Here is a 20,101-nt window from a genome sequence, read left to right on the forward strand (position 1 = left end):
TGCAGAAATTACAAAGCACATATCAAAGGCAATTGACGCATTACAAGGCGTAGGCGGAGGACAACGTCAAAATCATCAAACAACTGAAGGAGGAATGGCAAGCGACGGAAACCAAATCGCAATTGGGAACGAGCCGGATTCAGTCCATCCTCCGAGCATGGCTGAATCAGACAAAACACTTGATTGATGAAAGCTCCGTAAAATGGTGGACAAAGTGGGCACAAAACGTGGCGAAACTCCAGTTGCTACGGGCGGATGTGGCAAACCGGCAGAAGGAAGGAGATGATTGTTATACGTTGACTTTCGAGGACTTCACCGCCATACGGGATGAGCTGGCCGACGACTTCCAAGTCCTGGCAGATGAACAGCTGGCGTAGGTCAGGCAGCTCGTAGCTCAGCTAGACAATGATAGGCTAGACGCTCAAATCCAGTTTGAAAGCTACGAGCGGTCCCGGGTTCGGGAAGAAAAAGCACGGGAAGCGGCAACGGTTAACCTTAGTGATGAGGAACCGTCGCCGGCTGAGGGCCAGCCGGGAACCAGTCAACCGGAGACCACTACGACACAGGGAGCAACGACGAAGACGCCGGTGTTAGAGCAACAAACGGAGGAGCAGCCACCAACGGACCCGCCGCAGTAGACATCAACAGAGCAGCAGCAACAACAACAACAACCACTTCCAGATGAACCATTGGAGCCTCTCGAACAAAGCATTCTGGACATTTTGGACGAAGAATAGCAAGGGTCGGTTGTGGATTCGACGTACAAGGTACTGTCCCACGGGCGTGCCATGTGTTACCGGCCGGCAAAGGAGTCCAGAGTGGGAAACGGAGAGTTATTTAAGTAGTAGGAATGTGGTTGTAATTAAGCTATGAGTGTGGACGGACGGACCGGAAACGGTATGTCGTTCCGGATCCGGACCGATCCCGAACAGGTACGGATGGCACCGTTTTGTAATACAGACCGGAGACCAATTTAAAGGCCCGGATACAATGTAATCAATAGCGGTTAATTAATGAAAGCTTAAGCGTTGTTATCTCTCTGTGTTAATTGTCGTTCTGTCTTAATTGTTATATCTTACGCGTGTGTTATGAAAGACGATCATAATAAGTAACTTAATTAAGTAGGATTAAGCATTGAGGAGATCCGGTTGCTGTAACACCCTTTGGGGAAGTGTCTTCCGTAGACACCCTGTGTTAGGCCATTGTCCGCCATTGTCCGGCCCTAAGAGTTAACAAAGCAGGCGACGTGGCTATGCCTGATTGTCGTAATACCCACAAAGAATGGAACGATCCGGGTATGTGTACATTACCGGAAGCTGAATGCAACCACATTGACCAATGTGTTTCCGCTTCCCTTGACGGATGGAGTATTAGATGCGGTAACCGGTCACGAGGTGTACAGCTTCCTTGACGGTTTTAGTGGATACAATCAGATCCAAATGCATCTAGACGATCAAGAAAAGACGACATTCATTGGATTAAAAACCACATCGACGATGTTCCAAAGGATCATAATGAAAATATTTGGAGAATACATTCCGACATTCATGTAGGTTTTCCTAGACGAATTCACTGGATATAGTCGGAAGACAGAACATTTAGACCATCTCCGAATGTGTCTAGAGAAATGTCGGAACGCCAGATTAAGCTTGAATTCGACAAAATGTGCATTTGGAGTCACCAGCGGAGCGTTGTTGGGCCACATTGTGAGTAAGGAAGGAATTGTTGTGGACCCAGACAAAGTGAAGGCGATTTTACAAGCATCGGCACCAACAAACGCAAAGTCATTAAGCTGATTTCTCGGACATATCGGATGTCATAGCCGGATGATCCGGTATTTACCGGACATTGCCATACCATTACATACTTATGATAGAAGAGGAAGGTTGAGGACTGAGGAGAGGCGGAGGCAAGAGCAACCACGCAGATCGCAAGAAGGCGGCAGGCTATGGAATCACCTGCGGAGCTAATCGTGGACCTAATCAGCCGAACATGGCGTATCTTTAATTTTGGCATTGATTCATTCTTTCACAGACACAAGCACATCAAGGTTCAGAGTGTGAAGATCTAGATGCTGAGAAGTGTGCATTTTGCAATCACGAGCAATGGAACTCGGATGCATTTTGCAGAAGACTGCGGGGGTGAGATGGCGTATCTGATTAAAAATGCCAGTGTGATGCAGACATCAATGGTGGCCGCGGGCAGCAACGAAGAAACAGAGACAGCGATGGAGCGGCCGAACGGTGTAGCGACAGCTAAAAATTAGCGGCCGAATAACGGCCAAGGAAAGCAAATGGCCGGACAACAGCCAGATAGTGCCGGAGACGGAGACGGAGATAGACGGCGACAGAGACAAGTGATGGAGATGCAGGACGACGACAAAATAGTGACAGGTCAAAATTAGCAACAGAAGAAGAAGAAGAAGAAGAAGAAATTGCAAGAGGAGCAGAACATAGAAGAAGAGAGAAGAGAGAAGAGACAAATGCAGACAAAAAAGATGAAAGAAATAAGAAAAAAAAAGAACATGAACAGAAAAGGAAGAAAACGAAAGGAAGAGGTAGAAGTAGATGGAAGAAGAAAGAGAGAACAAGATGGTTGAGAAGGAGACAAAGAAAAGAAGCAAAAACAAACGGAGAACGAGAACGAGAACGAGAATGCGAGAGAAACAGAAACATGAGAGCTCGAGAGAAATTATAAAATTTCAAAATAAAAAATAAAAACACCCTAAGGGCATTGTTAGAGTTTTAGAAACTTGAGGGTATAATACATCATTTTAAAACCTCATCAACATGGAGGAATTGGACTAGATCGACTCACAACAACTCACAAAATAAAAGGAAGAACACACATACACACAACGTTTTTTAAAGACCCGAAGAATGATATCAAAGTTTGCATGTCGACAGAATGAGATGTTCGTGTCGAGGAAGATTTTCTGACCGAAGGAGATGTTCAAGTCAAGCGTTCTGATCAAGGGAGTCAATCAATGAGAAGGCCAATGAAGTGTCCGGTCGAATAGAGATGATGATCAAGGCATGTGGGATCGACGTGCAATCCAATGTCCCACGGGCGTGCCATAATGTGTTATCGTACGGGATGTACGGAGAGTTGAGTGAGGGTGAAGAAACTTAATGTTGTTTTATGTGCGTAATGTCTATGATTATGAGTGTGAATGTAAGTGTGAGTGGATAGATAAGAAGAGGTGTGAATGAGTGATTAGTGTGAATGGCTAAGGGGGCTTGCATCCCTATTACCAGTCTTGTAACTATTTAACCCCTTATGGGGAATGAATGAAACGGGAATAAGTTCTCTCTCAATCTCTCTCTCTCTCTCTCTCTTTGACACATGTTCTCTTCTCTCATGTTGAACCATCTTGGGAGGGGGGTGGAGCCATTCTAGGCACAACCCCCCACCCCACAATGATCACCATCTCCATCACTATCACCCTGTAACACTCACCGTCACATCGTTCATCATCATTATCATAATCATTAACCCTAAACCTATAACAATTGTGGCTCTGTCGAGCACCGAGATTGAGTATAGAGGAGCCACAGTCGCAACCTGTGAAGCTATATGGCTTCGGCGGCTGTTGCAGAACTTGCGGGTCGAAGTTCTGACTCCGATTCTAATCTACTGTGACAACATCAGCAGCATGCAGCTCGCCAAGAACCCCGTCTTCCATTCTTGCACAAAACCCGTAAAAGTGCACTATCAGTTTGTGCACAAGCGAGTCCTAAGCGGTGAGGTCAAACTCTAGTATGTTCGACCAATCGGCAGGTTGCCGACATCTTCACCAAGGCACTCGGATCAGACAAGTTGCAACACTTTTCGGAGATGCTTCGGTTACAATATCTCGATGTGCCACACTTGAGGGGGAGAGCAATAGGAGAAAGCTGAAACCGAACAAGGTGCCGAATCGACTGAAGAAGTCAGAACATCTGGAAGAGCCAGAACTGGCGAGTGTTGAGAGACAAGCTCAACATCGGCCGGATCGGCTGAAGAAGCCGAGGACCGGATCGGTTGGGACCGATCGGTTAGGCCGTTAGGAAAGATATTCCGTGAGGAATATATTTGGGAGTTAGTGTAGGAGCTCTTAATGAGCATTGAAGTACTGTCAGTACTTCAGTCAGTCCTTCTAGGACTTGTACAAAGTGTTCATTGAACACATATATGTATTGTTGTTTTTCTTGAATATTTTTTTAGAGTGTCTTCTCTCTCACTCTCTCTGTCTCTCCCGCGTATATTGCGTAAGCTCAAGCTCTCCATTAAACCTGAGTGTTCTTCCTTCTGTTCTGTCTTCATACTTGCTTCCGCACGCTACTTTCTACATGGTATCAGAGCGCGAGGGTTGAGAACCTCTCTGCAGCCGACACAGCTTGACGAAGAAGAACGAGAAGAACGATGGATAGAGGCATGGCAAGCTCGCTTCCAACAGAGAAGCTCGACAAAACCAACTACGTGTCTTGGTCCTACAAGATGCACCAGTACCTGCTCGGGCACGGCTACTGGAGTTATGTCGAAGGAGCTAATGACGCAGCACCCGAATCGACACACAGAGACTTCCCGTCGTGGGAGCAATCGGCGAGCAGGGTATTATACTGCTTCGCGTCGTGTGTGGGCGAACAGCTATTGAGCTATGTTCGGGATGCAAAGACGCCGAAGGGTACGTGGGAAAATCTGAAGAAGATTTTTGCCGCGAGCACCACAGCCAGGAAGCTTCAGCTCCGACTGGAGTTGAGCAACCTACGACAACGCGACTTATCGGTGGCGGCCTATACCTCGAAGATCAAGGATATTTGTGACTCCCTCGCCTCCATAAAGGTGAACATCGAGGAGAGCGAGATGGTCCAGATCTATCTCGGAGGTTTGGCGTCGAAGTTCGGAGTGTTCCGAACGGCTGTGTGTACACGGGAGAATACGCCGTCCTTTTTCGACTTACAGTCAATGCTCCTAGTAGAGGAGAACCACGCGGGTGTGTCTACAAGCACGCACGCAGACAACAGAATGTTGTACACGGAGGGTGATAGGCCCTGTGGACGTGGAGGACGAGGCGAGTCGGCGCGCAATGGAGGCGGGCGATGAGATCAAGGAAGAAGGCACCGAAGTGATGCCAACAGCAACTCCGGACCCTCCGGAAACAGGGGGAGTCGAAGCGATGAGAACCGGCAAGGGAAGGCCATCGCGGAGTGCTGGTACTATGGCAAGAAAGGCCACAGGGAAAGTGAGTGCTGGAAGAAGCGTGCCGATTTGGAGAGAACCGGTTCCGGAAACGGCTCCAGACATACCGACAAGGGAAATCGGCAGCGATCGCACTACGCCGAACACTCCGGGAGAGCCGGAGAAGGGTCTGCCTTCGTGACGAGACACGAAGCAAACTCAATGAAACAGAGCACCCCGAGATCGGACGAGGTGTGGTACGTAGACTCCGGCGCGTCAAACCACATGACGAGCCATAAGGAGTGGTTCTCGTACCTTGAAAAACCGATACAACCTGGAGTAGTCGCAACTGGAGACGACACTCCGCATCCGATCGTGAATGTCAGAGAAGTTCCCCTTAGCCATGTTGGGCAGAAAGGGAAACTCATGAACGTGCTGCACGTTCCGACAATCACGAAAAACTTGGTCTCGGTCGGACAGATCGTCAACCAAGGGATGGAGGTTCGGTTTACACACCTCGGGTGCTTCATTGAGGAAGAAGGCTGTGTGATTGCGCAAGGGCGCAGAGACGGGAGGATGTTCATCCTCGACTCCACTGACGGCGGCACCGCAATGTTCGCGAAGGGACAAAAATCCGAGTCGGACATCGACTTGTAGCACAAGCAGATAGGCCATGTCAACCACCAGCGGCTTCAAGATCTGCAATCGAAACATGTAGTGTTCGGATTGCCCAAATTTAGTGGCCGAAAGGCACAAATTTGTGAAGCCTGCCAGCTCAGGAAGCAACACCGACTTCCTTTCCCCAACGAGCGAAACCGGAGCCGGAACAAGCTCGACCTTATACACTCCGATGTATGGGGGCCGGCACAAAACGTTAGTCTTGGCGGGAGTCGATATTTCGTCTCCTTCATCGACAACCACACGCGGCACACGTGGATCTACCTCATTGAGAGGAATAGCGAAGTCTTCGACTGCTTTCGGGACCTCAAAGGGTTCGTGGAAACGGAAACGGGACGAAAGATCAAGTGCCTGCGATCGGATGGCGGGAAAGGGTACTTCTCCGGTCAATTCAACAGTTATCTACAACAAATGGGAATTCGGCGTGAATTCAGTTGTAGATACATGCCGGAGCAGAACGGCGTGGCCGAGAGGAAGAATCGGTCAGTTGTGGAAGCGGCACGGGCAATGCTGGAGGAGAAGAGCTTGCCCAAGTTCTACTGGGCCGAGGCGGTAAGGACCGCGGTATACATCCAGAACCGGATCGGAGACAAAGTGTCGGCGCACGAGCTATATTTTGGAACGAAGCCGAACTTGCGACACTTGAGGGTGCATATACCGAAGGAGAAAAGGAGGAAGCTGGACGCAAAGGCCGAGAAATGCATCTTGGTCGGTTACTCGGACGAGCAGAAGGGTTATAAGTGCTATAACCCTCGCAACAAACAAGCGTGTGTCAGCCACGACGTTGTGTTTGACGAATCCGCGTCCTGGTACCAGCCCCCGACTCCGAACCCTGCCCCCAATCCGAGCTCTGACGATGAGGTCAGCGAGGCCGAGATGCCTCCGGATGAGCCCGAAATCGAGACCCGTGAAGAGAGTCCGATTTCACTCCGGTTAAGTGGACCAATTGGATGACTAAGTCGGTACGACCAGTCCGATGAAGAGCCGACGAGTAGTGGAGACTCGGCCGTGCATTCCCCGCGTAGGAAGCCGAGGAGACGGCTTACACGCAAAGAGAAAGGGAAGAAGAAGGTGTCGGATTCCGGCACGGATAGGAACGAGTCAGACCAATGCGAGTCCGACTCCGAGGGAACCGGTGACGGGTCTTTAAAAGTGAAGTCCGTGTCGACCGAGAAGGCCTCGACATCGGCTAATGCGAGATTACGCCGATCTACCCGCCAGAAGAATCCTGTTTTGCGGTTCGGATACAACGAGTACATGGAGTATCATTATGCGTACATGACCCGTGTAGTGGAAGTGTGTGAGCCGGAGAGCTACGCAGAAGCGGCTAAAGACGCGACTTGGCATGCCGCGATGGAGGAAGAGATGCACGCATTGGCGGAGAACGAGACCTGGGACCTGGTTGACACACCAAGAGGGGTAAAACCGATCGGGTGTAGGTGGGTGTACAAAGTCAAGTACAACACCGATGGCTCGGTCAACCGGTACAAGGCTCGGCTAGTGGCAAAGGGCTATGCGTAGAAACACGGCATCGACTACGATGAGACATTTGCGCCGGTCGCGAAAATGACAACCGTCTGTGTTTTGCTCGCAGTAGCCGCGGCCAAGGGGTGGCACCTACATCAAATGGATGTAAAGAATGTGTTCCTGCAAGGTGACCTTGAGGAACAAGTGTACATGGTACAACCCCCCGGATTTTACTCCGGAACGAACTCCTCGGCAGTATGCCGACTGAAGAAGTTCCTTTACGGACTGAAGCAAGCCCCGCGTGCCTGGAACGCGAAGATCACGGAACAATTGCGTCGGATGGGCTTCGTCACGTCAAAATCGGACTCTTCCATGTTCATCCGGAAAGGTCGACTCGGACTGGTTAGTATTCTACTATATGTCGATGACTTGGTCATCACCGGCGCCGACCTAGGTGAAATCGACCGCGTGAAGCTCCAGCTTGCGGCATCGTTCGACATGAAGGATCTGGGGGACCTTCATTACTTCCTCGGGATCGAAGTGATCCGTACCCCCAAAGCCATATTGATTAGCCAACGTCATTACGTGCTGGGTATGCTCTTCAAACTCGGGATGGCCGACTCCGGATCGTTGTGTGAGTCGGGTGGGAACCGCCGAGGTTTTGGACTAGGAGGAAGAGGAATACAACTTAAGGCTAGTTATGAATAGTAGAAAGAGAAGTGAGATAGCAACCTCGTGAATCCCACGAGTTTAGTGTATTTAAACAATATTTAGATTATAAGAGTAATTTAGATGGCAAAATTCGTGAATCCCATGAATATATTAGATTGATCAATCCTTGTATATTAATCAACAACCTTATACATATTTCTCTCCTCCTTATATAAAGATGGAAGAGGCTAAGCATGGCTTCATGCTTTTTCACCTAAAGTGTCCATGCACACTAAATGTGCATGTGGTGCTTTGTCATTTCCTAAATATAGGGCTCATGCACGCTAGATGTGCATAAGTCACTTTTAATGTCACGTGTAAATAAAATATTCACACTCTAAAGAATACATGATTTTTTCCTTTTAATAAAGGTATGTGTAAATAAAGGTCTTATACGTATTAATTCTATATTTATAACACTAAAGATAAGTTATTACAATGGTAAAGTTGGGGTTTATCTATGTGGAGGTGCATGGTTCGAATCTTGCCCTATGCATGTGATAAATTCTTTTGATATATTATTTATTTATTTATATGTATCTAAAATCGGATATATTATTTTATGGTTTTCACGTAGTGTGTGGAATACACTACGACACTCGCCCCCTCCGAACCCGCACATCCTCCGGTATGTGCCAAAGTTCTCGATTCCCCATATCCGTCTTCACCCAAAGCTTCCTCCGATTCTCCCCTTATGTCGACTATGAGTTGTAATTCACTTTCTTCGCTTCCCGCATCACCGTGGTCTTCGTCCGATTGCTCCTCGTTGTCGGCCTTGGCTTGGATCACATAGGGTTTGTCGTCGGTCCGCTTCTTGAAAATCTTCACCCGCTTCCCGGCTATAGGCACTCGTAGTATTGTTCCATCCAACTCGAATAGTCGGTACGTTCCGTTGTCGAAGACTTTCCGAACCTCGTATGGCCCGAACCACCTTTTCGCGAATTTCCGCATCGTTGTATGTCGATGGTCCAAACTACTGTCATAGACGATCACCCAATCTCCTTCTTCAATCCTCCTCGGTCGTAGTCGGTGCTTTGTGTCGAACCGGCTTTTGTTCCTTAATCGTGCTTCTTGTTGTCGGCGTATTGCTTCCGCAATGTCTGCCGGTCTTCCCTCTAGTTGTCGTATCCGGACCGCTAGTAGTTCTTCCCGGCTCATCTCTTCCTTCCACGGTAGCACTGTCCATGTTGCGATCGCGGTTTCCGTCGGCATTACCGGTGCTTGTCCGGTCATGAGTTCTGCCGGCATGTAACCGGTTATGGAGCTATGCGTCGTCTGATCCGCCCATAGTGCATACGGAAGCATCTGCAGCCAGTCCTTCACCTTTCCATCGCATGCCTTCGCAAGTGCTTTCACGATCGGACTATGTCCTCGTTCGATTTTCCCGTTGGCCTCCGGATTGTATGCCATTGTCAGCGATAACCGAACTCCGTGTTTGGCGAAGAATCCCCTAGCTTTGTCCGAGTCGAGTTCTCCCCGGTCCGCAATCACTTGTCCTACGCACCCGTACCTGCAAAATACTTCCTCCAAAAGAAATTGGCATACCGCGGAACACGTTTTCCTCTGAAGCACTCGACCTTCTACTTGATTCGTGAGATCTTCCCGAGCTAATACCAAGTATTTCTTTTGTCCGATCCCGGTCGGCATGGCCACTATGTCAACCATCCACTTGAAGTTGATTGTCGGTGAGAATGTCGGATGTAACTCATCTCGATGTCGAACCCCGGAGTAGACTTGACATTTCTCGCAGCTTTCCGTGAACTCCGCGACATCTTTGTACATTTTCTTCCACCAATATTTTTGCTTGATCTTCACAAATGTTGCCCATGTTCCTCGGTGTCCAGCCCAATCGGATTCGTGAAACTCGGACATTATCCGGTTTCGTTGCTCTTTTGTCCCGACTACTCGAAGTGGTATACCATCCAGTCTTTTCGGCGCCCTCCATATTAATCCGTTTTCCAAGAAGAACTTTTGGACTTGTCTCTTCTTCCTTCGGATCTCGGCTCTTCTTCCTTTATCATTTGTTGAATCCTCAGCCTCTTGTAACATCTTTCCGATCATCAAGCTTTCTCCCTCGTATTCTTCTTCCCGGAATTCTCGGATTACGTTTACTCAGCATATGTGCTCCGACGCGAAGTAGTCTTCGGAAACTTCTTCATTATCCGATTCAGTTATGTCGTCTCCGAACCGAGCCCTTGATAACATATCCGCTACCGCGTTGTCCTTCCCTGAGATGTGTCGAACCTCCGGATTAAGCGACTTGACATATGCAACCCACCTTAGCATAGCTACATCCGGTATCGTACAACACCGCATCATCCCGAGTATCGGAAGACAATCCGTCTCGATCACCACTTCGGCTCCGATCAAATAATCTTGATCCGATTTTATCGCCGACACGACTCCCCACAGTTCTCTTTTGACTTGTGCATATCCACGTTGCCTTTCGTTGAGAACCTTTGCTCCGAATCGGATCGGATACCGCGAACCATCCGAGTCGGCTTGATTGATGACCCACTCGATACCGGTTGGACTTGTATCAACCGTTACTATGATCAGTCGGTCATAGCTCGACTTCTTAAGTGCTTCCGCCCTCCGAAGTGTCTTCTTCAATTTCTTCATGGCTTTGGTGTGTTCCGGTTTCCATTCGAATTTCTTACCTTTCCGCAACAAGTGGTAGAGCGGGTCCGCTATATGTGCATAGTGCGGAATCCATATGTGATAGAATGCACATGCACCGAGAAACCTTCGGACTTCGGATGTTGACTCGCATACTTCCTCCATAGCTTGAATCGCATCAATCTTTGTTGGTGACGGTCTTCGGCCGTAGGGCCCACATAGATGTCCGACCACCAATATTTCTTCTTGCCCGAATGCCGATTTCTCCCCGGAAAGTGTTAGGTGCACATCTTCTAGCTTTCGCAACACTTTCTCGCAATCATGAATATGGTCGACCACGAACTTTCGGCATCCCCGATCATCCATAGTCTCATCTTTTTCTTCTACCGCGCATCCTTTCATCGGAATGTCATCGAGGAACGGCATCGTTATCTCCGGAATGCAGTCTCGAAGCACCTTGTTCATCGCGTTCATCATATGAGCAACCGAGTTTGTCGCTCCTTGTGGTAGTGTGCACATTCGGACTAATCCTATCGGTGTTCGCATGGTTGTGATGTCTAGGCTCTCCACGGCTAGTTGGAATTGGTCATACCCCAAGTATAGGTCTCCGATGGAGTATATCGCACGACCGGCAAAAGCTTCCGCAAATTCGTCCACTATCGGACCGACTCCCGAGTTCCGGATCGTGACCTTATTCACCGGTTGCAAGTCTTGGATAAATCGGAGTGACCCATTCTTCTTTGGAACCGTAAACCATCGATTTGAGTACGGAGCAGTTGATGGCTCTAGAATCCCCATCGCCACCTTCTCCTTGAGCAAGTCAATGACTTTCGGAATATGCGCTTGTGGCACCGGAATCAACTTCAGGTTCCACGGTACATGGTCAATCGTGAAGATCACCATCGGCTCCACTATTCTCGGATCAACGCACCCTATCTCCCTTGATGTAAATGCAAACGCTTTGCCGTGTTGCTCCAACATCTCGCGAAACCGTTCTTCTTCTTTTTGTAATAGGAACCCACCTCCACGGATCCGAAGTTTCTTCCGGGTCTCATCCATGAAGGCATGTCCGATATCCACGGACTTCCGAAGTGTCGGATCTCCCGAGACTTCTTTCCTCTTTTGTTCGCTATCGGCGGGTAGTGCTCCCGCGGCCGGTTTCACCTTCTTCTCCACGGTCTTGTATTTCGTACTTACCATTGCTTCTTCTTTGCGGAGCGTATCCGGATCCATTTTCGCAATGATCTCGTACATCTCGACCGATTCCACCGGGACTACCCGGTTCCCTTGGCTTTTATCTTCCGCAAGCTCTTCAAGTCGTTGTAGCGTGCTCTCATAGAACACTTCTTCGACTATCCCCACGATTTCTTCATCTTCTTTTATTATTGATGCCGACCGCAACTTATCCTCCACTTGTCGGTATCCTTTCTTCAATCCTCCAGTTACGGTCATGTACGTAGATGCCCCATCCGGACCGATTCGTACATGTTTTGCTCCGAGAGTTTTCTTCCTGTGTGGGGTATCAGGGCTTCTCGGACTATCACTTCCCCACTCCGCAACAGTCCGCTTTAAAAATCCATTCTCACTTGGGACAAGAGTTCCCTCTTGTTCCTTTCGTGATTTGCCGGCACCGTTAGGAATTGGACGGATTTCCCACCGTTTTGGCTCCGAATTCGCGCAAAAGCCGCACCGCTATCGAGCACCTTCGTCTCCATCCGTGATGCCGTGATAAAGGGTTGGCCGAGGATGACGGAATGTGAAACCTCATCTTGCACGAAGAAATTTTGGTCGATCTCAACATCCCCGATCTTCACCGTCACATCCGGACAAGCCGCAAATAGATCTTCCGTTGCTTTGGTGGCCGCCCGAATCTTCCATCCATGGTTGGTGTTAATAGGCCACTTCCCCTTCCGGTAGAACTCCTTGGACATCAAGTTGATCTCCGATCCGTGATCAATCAATGCTAGCACAGGTTCTTTGATGTTGCCGATTCGGACTGGAGTCTCCGTAGTCGCACGTGCCCAATGTGGCCTTGTATAGTGGGAGTTCGGAATTTCGTCCTCCACTTCGGTGTCGTTCATTAAAACGGTGTTCGCATTCACCCCTTGGAGCATTTTCCTCTGTACTTTGTCTTTTTCGCTTCATGAGATCCACGAGAAGATTGTGGAACTCCTTCTTTGCTATTCCGAGTAGCTCCCGAAGCGAGAAATCTACCCGGCTATCCAAGATTCTTTCCTCGAACACTCTTTTCAAGTCGGTTTGTTGTTCTATGTCCGAGGCGAGCTTGAATGCCGGAGTCGCCTTTTCTTTTCCCTTACCTCCGGAGTTCCAGCTTTCCGGTATCTTCGATGGCCCGACCGCATCCTCCGTGCGTCGTCGTTTCTCGTCCACATACACCTTATGCAATTGACACAGGGCGTATACGCTATTCTTGTCGACAGGGCACTCCCATCCCGTAGCTTCCCGGACGCCTTCCGCGGTGCTTCGGATCTCGTTGGAGTCGATTTTCTCGGTGTTTTCTAGAACTTCTGGCCAAAAAGACGTCTTTGCTCTCGATGACTCCCCGACACATATTCCCGCGGTTGTCGCATAGTTGCTTCTTGCCGCCAATTCCTCCTCGAGCACCTTCTTCATGCCGCCTTTCCGGAAGTTCAGTCGGAGTGGCTTCCGAGAGTCCATCGAATGAATCCGGTTTCCCTCGTAGTAGATGAGATTCCGCCGTAGCGCCTCCTTATGCTCGTCGCAATCCCTCCGATTGTGTTCGGCGCTATCGCACCATATGCACCGTCGGTCCGTATACTTGGAGCTTGTGGGGCGGTCATCCGACTTCTTCACCATCGCGATCTTCAGATTCTCCATCTCCTTCAATAGTTGCTCCACCGTAGATGCATCAATCCCCTTCTCAGTTGTAGTCTCTCGAGCCCTCGGTTGATGGTCTTCCAATCCGGTTCTCGGTTTCGGAATCGGTTCCGAAACCCTCTTTTCCTCGTTGGCAAGCCATTGCCCCCTCTTCGTGTATCGCGCGACGATATCCCGCACGCTTTCCCATGTTTCGGTGAGACCACTCTCCGTGGTCGTGTCCTCCAAGAGCACTCCGAGATCTTTCCGGTCCCGGACGTCCACGGCTCGCAAGAACATGATCACCTTGTCCGGTACGAGGATAGCTTGATCTCTCGCGGACAACCTCCCGAACCGGCTTTCGAATGCCGAAAACACATCAACGACCTTCAATCCCTTGTCCGACGTCTCCACCCAATCTTCGAATCCCCTTCGCGTCGCCTTGGAGGAATCCTCGATGGCGAACGTCCTCTTTAGCTCTACTTCAAACGCCTCCCATGTCGGATTTTGCTGTCGTAGCCCATGGATGCTTGCTTGAAGCCCGTCGGTCACCACCCGGTTGAAGGACGTCACTTGCAGTCCTTCCGATATTCCGCACCGTAGCATCTCCGCCTTGTGGTCCCGAAGATACCGCGACACGTCTTTCCCATTGAATTGCCCGTTTCGTTGCACGAGCCGCTCCACTGATGCCGCTATCTCCGACATCGCGCGTTGCTCTTGTAGCATGCGCTCGAACATCATCATCATGTTGCTAGCCTCCGGTTGATTTTCCATCTCCTTGCCACCCGGTCTTCACGTCGGGTTCACCAACTGTGTCGCGCCTTTCGGCTCCGGATCGTTGCGTGAGTCGGGTGGGAACCGCCGAGGTTTTGGACTAGGAGGAAGAGGAATACAACTTAAGGCTAGTTATGAATAGTAGAAAGAGAAGTGAGATAGCAACCTCGTGAATCCCACGAGTTTAGTGTATTTAAACAATATTTAGATTATAAGAGTAATTTAGATGGCAAAATTCGTGAATCCCACGAATATATTAGATTGATCAATCCTTGTATATTAATCAACAACCTTATACATATTTCTCTCCTCCTTATATAAAGATGGAAGAGGCTAAGCATGGCTTCATGCTTTTTCACCTAAAGTGTCCATGCACACTAAATGTGCATGTGATGCTTTGTCATTTCCTAAATATAGGGCTCATGCACGCTAGATGTGCATAAGTCACTTTTAATGTCACGTGTAAATAAAATATTCACACTCTAAAGAATACATGATTTTTACCTTTTAATAAAGGTATGTGTAAATAAAGGTCTTATACGTATTAATTCTATATTTATAACACTAAAGGTAAGTTATTACAATGGTAAAGTTGGGGTTTATCTATGTGGAGGGTGCATGGTTCGAATCTTGCCCTATGCATGTGATAAATTCTTTTGATATATTATTTATTTATTTATATGTATCTAAAATCGGATATATTATTTTATGGTTTTCACGTAGTGTGTGGAATACACTACGACAACGTGCCGACGAATCGGCAAATTGCCGACATCTTCACCAAGCCTCTTGGTCTGGACAAGTTGCGGCAATTCTCAGGTGCGCTCGGATTGCGTCACCTCGACGTGCCAAACTTGAGGGGGAGAACAGTCCCGAACGACCAAGCAAGGCAGCAGGACAGGAGCGGAGACCGCGACACCGAGTCGGTTGTCGAGTTCGACTTCGGATCGGCTGAAGAAGCCGAGGGCGGACCCGCAGAAAAGTCCGGAAGCGGACAGAAGGGGAGCAGCCGAAGGAGAGAGCCGAAGCCAACCACGCATGGGGGAGATGACGCCATCGAGGGCAAGAAGACCGAAGACGAGTTGGAGACAGCCAACTCGGACGAGAGCGAAAACCGATCGGAGGTAGCCGAGTCGGTTCGGATGTTTGATTCAGACACGTTGAATCAACCGAGGCCCAAGCGGAAGAAAAGGCAACAGAAGAAGTGTCGACACCGCAACAGCAGAAGAGCTAATAAGGGCCACATGAGCAGACAAGTTGACCGGAAGGGTCGAAGCGCGCGGAGTCGAATAGGTCGAGGAGCGCGAGCAAGGCGTGAAGCCAGGAGGAACCGGAGCTGTGAAGATCCCGAAGAGCCTCAAGTTGAGCTTGAGGGGGAGTGTTGAGAGATAAGCTCAACATCGGCCGGATCGGCTGAAGAAGCCGAGGACCGGATCGGTTGGGACCGATCGGTTAGGCCATTAGGAAAGATATTCCGTGAGGAATATATTTGGGAGTTAGTGTAGGAGCTCTTAATGAGCATTGAAGTACTGTCAGTACTTCAGTCAGTCCTTCTAGGACTTGTACAAAGTGTTCATTGAACACATATATGTATTGTTGTTTTTCTTGAATATTTTTTTAGAGTGTCTTCTCTCTCACTCTCTCACTCTCTCCCGCATATACTGTGTAAGCTCAAGCTCTCCATTAAACCTGAGTGTTCTTCCTTCTGTTCTGTCTTCATACTTGCTTCCGCACGCTACTTTCTACAATCATGTTGTAAACTAATGACACGTGCCTCAAGAGCACTATGAGATTCCTGAAGTTCGGTCATCTGATGCAAGGTTGAATTAAGGAAATTTTGTATTTGTAAAAAATATGACTCAATGGACATTGGCCCAGGAGGATTTCCTTGATTTCTTTCCGCTTGTGCGGATGCCATCGGGTCGTTATTATGAGCCATTGAATGATAATTTCTAGCAAAGAAATAGGATACGGTCAGACAAATAGGCATAACATGATGTCGTGATGTAAACATATCATGGGCAAACATTAATCGATATCATGATCTCACATCAATACCCCTTTAGACGTATGAGATGAGGTTCAATATCAGGTTACTATGGTAACACAAAGGTGTTTTAAAAACCATGGTGGTGACAAATGAATGTTTTTCCTTTATCTCTATATCGATTTTTTCATGGCGGCTCCTCGAGGCTCAACCATGTATGTTTGCGTCACGAATAGTTTAAACACAAAAAAATGTTAACAATAAACCATGTCTCTGTGCCCACCCATGGTATTTCAACTCTTTAAGTCCTATTACGAGGACCCCGAAGTGCACTTAGACCTAAAGTCTAAACATGTGTTATAGTCATATGTATGATCAACAATGTTGTATGGTCTTAGTCATATTTGAACTCGAGACCTCGAGAACAAATACATTAAACACTTGAGCTAACCAAATGGTTTGCTTCTTTTGAATGTTTAATGTTTATGCGTATGAGAGATATGCGAAGGCATTTGCCCATATATGTTTTTTTTAATGAAAACATATATGTCGAGAGTTCTTATTTCCCCCTCGTTTACTACAAAACTATGTTGGTATGTTACCCAACCTCAAGGCTCATCATTACAACAACATACCCCAAAGTGCAACCTAATGGTCAAACCACACGAGCCCTCTTTTCGTAGTAGGCCCATGTGGCCCATCACATGGTTACATCATTACGAATGCCTTTCATAACGATGATCTCATGGTGGCATCATAACCATGTAACGAGGGAGAGATGTTGGATGTGTGTGTCATATGGGTGACCTCACTTGAAGTGGGTCAAGCCCTACGCTCTCAACATCATTGTGGCTATGATCGTTTTGACATTATAATGCATAGTAAAATCAAAGTGACCAACAGGGATGACAAAGGATGGTGACTACACCATTCTCACAAAAATGTGAGGATGGCCACCAAGATCTTTCCCCGAAAAGTACAATGTTCGACATACAAAATCACGTAATAAAAACTAATATATATTTATGTTTATCACATGTATACAATTAAATACGTACACGTGATTAGATATGCATATATTTAAAAAAATCGTAACATCACATAGCCAATGAATGATGTAAATCGAGATACGTAATCGAGGCATATAGCCTCCACGCACACAAAACATCCAACACTAAGGGTGAACGTAATACACAATTGAGGTATTGACCTCTTACGCATACAACACCAATCACATATCCTTTACATAGAAATCGATGTATTGACCTCATACGCATATGTCACATGAGGTATTGACCTCATACACATATGTAAACGTTTTATACAACCAATTAATTACCACTACAACATCATTGAATCAATGAAAGAAAACACATATTGACTATACATGATTAGATTGGGAGAAAAAAGAATAGAAAAAAAGAAAGAAAGAGTTACCGAAGTTCCTTTGTTGATAGCTATTTGGATCAAGCTCGATCGTACATCGATCAATCGCCATCCAACAAGAAAAAAAACAATCAACAAAAGAAACATTAGAAACATGGCTTTGATACCAGTTGTTAGACTTATGTTCTAATGCAAGCATGAAATAAGGATATAATAGATATAAAATAAGAAATGAGAAAGAAAAGGAAGGGTGCCGATCCATCCGACCACCCCCGAGCGAAGGGATCAAGACAGACTCGAGCCTCGATCAGCGTCCCATACCACCGTCGTGGCGTCGAGCCGTACCTGGTGCTGGCGCACTCCCTACAAGAGTTGACCCACTACAATGTCAGAGTCTCGACGTAGTCGATAATGTGTCAAATGAGGGTAGCTAGGCCTCATATTTATATCCAAACCTAAGGCCCCCATGCAAGTTCACACTTGGCCTAATGGGTTATCTCAATCCCAAGGATTAAAAGTAATCCTCCCCTTCTTTACACTCTCGTTTAACCCTCACACTTTATCGACGTGTATAGAATACTACGGTAAATTCTCACCACAGGATATTATATGGTCATGCCTATAATAGAGAAGAGGGATTAAGCTTCCAATGAAGACAAGATGAGTGGGTTGTAGAGACCATAGCTATATGTTAGGACATAGGTCCCTCCAGATGGGAAGGAGAACACGAGTCAAAGAGAAGAGTAAGCTGAATCGGTCGAGGCCAAAAAATCGACTGACCGATAATTGAACGATAACCGATTTGGTCAGTTGAATCTGACAGGGCTATACTTGTAATTGGCCTAGATGTGCCCATTATGGCTATATTTGTAAATAGTCATATATGTATATGAGTATAAATATAGTTAGGGCAAGTAGTTATGTGAGGATGAATCATTAGTGTAACTAGAGTGTAAGAGAGAGAGTGAGAGAGTGAGTATAACTCCTCTATAACTATATGTGGACGAGGACGAACTCAAGGTTGTTGTTGCCTTGTTGTTTCTTATTGTACATTATTCTTACCTTAGTCATTGGTTTAGAGTTTGTGGACTCCCATGGTTTTCCCATTTTCAGGGTTTCCACATTTAAAAAGATTGTGTCTTGGTGTTTTCTATTTTTTGTCCTTCGCGTTCTTATCATTCCTCATTGTTGCTTGAGAACTGGTTGTGGCTGGTCCCGTATTCTATCACTATCACCGATGGCTTCGATGCCACAAGTCAAGGGAGAGTTGTCAGGCCACTCCATTCTCTCTTTGAGCGACCGGCATATGAGCTCGTTAATCCACTCCTTGAAGCTTGTCCCAATGTTGAACGTAGACATGAGGATGACAAAAATGAAGGATGTGAAGAAGACGCAAGAGATTAAGACGCCTAAAATCCTCCAGGCCCAAAATGTGACCTCCACACGTCCCTTTATAGGAAGAGGGCGCTCTCTTTGCATTTAATGTTTTCCTTAATTCGTGTCGCGCTGACAGTTCCATTATTCTCTTCAATTTCTCTGCACATACCATTGTCCCCTTTTTCTTTTCTCCTCATTTACGTTTTCATTTCCCTCCTCTTAACATCTATTCCTCATTTTCTCCACACGCTTCCACCCTTCCATTTCCCACTTTCTACCTTTGGTCGCACCACATCACGATACCTGGCCATTCGAAGGGCCGACAATTGCAAGGTCTTTGAGCAATGAGAACCATAAGCACGAAGGCTATTAGCTTTTCCAAATTCGATCCCCGCACACGCCCTCCATTCTAGTGTCTACGACTCAAGTATATAGAGTGGTCGGGTTTCCTCGAATGGATGAGGTGTTTAGATGCATGGGACCATTAAGAGTGGACAAGGTGTTTAGACGCATGGGGCCATTCAGAGTATCGATAATCACAAGGGGGGGGGGGGGGGGGGGGGTTGGGGGGTCTTTGGGGAGGGGGCTTGAGAAAACCAAATGCGTGGAGGTCATTCGCTTTTTCGAATTCGATCCCTTCGCACAACCTCTGTCAGGAGTGTCTACAACTCAAGTGTGTGTGTGTGTGTGTGTGTGTGTATGTATGTATGTATGTATCTGCACAACCTCTGTCAAGAGTGTCTACAACTCAAGTGTGTGTTTATGTGTGTGTATGTATGTATGTATCTGCACTTTTGAACTAAGGCGGTCTTGACGGAGCGTGGTTCGGAGGGTGTGAACTGGTGGTGTCTGATCTGGGGGCTAAAGACATGGCAAGTTGTTGCAGTGCGGTTTCACACTAGTAAGCAATACAAGGAATGGAATGGAGGATACTCTGATACATGAGGTGATCAGAGAGAGAGAGAGAGAGAGAGAGAGAGAGAGAGAGAGAGAGAGCTATTAGAGGAAGAAGAGAGAGGATTGGACCAATGAGAAGTTTGGACCAATTATCCAAACCTTATCTCCATTAGCCCCCACCCTCCTTCTCCAAATCAACAGGAAAAA

This window comes from Azolla caroliniana, unplaced genomic scaffold (genome assembly GCF_043228905.1).
Source record: "Azolla caroliniana isolate FFs.n. ecotype wild unplaced genomic scaffold, voAzoCaro1.0.p SCAF_14, whole genome shotgun sequence".
Lineage (NCBI taxonomy): Eukaryota > Viridiplantae > Streptophyta > Polypodiopsida > Salviniales > Salviniaceae > Azolla > Azolla caroliniana.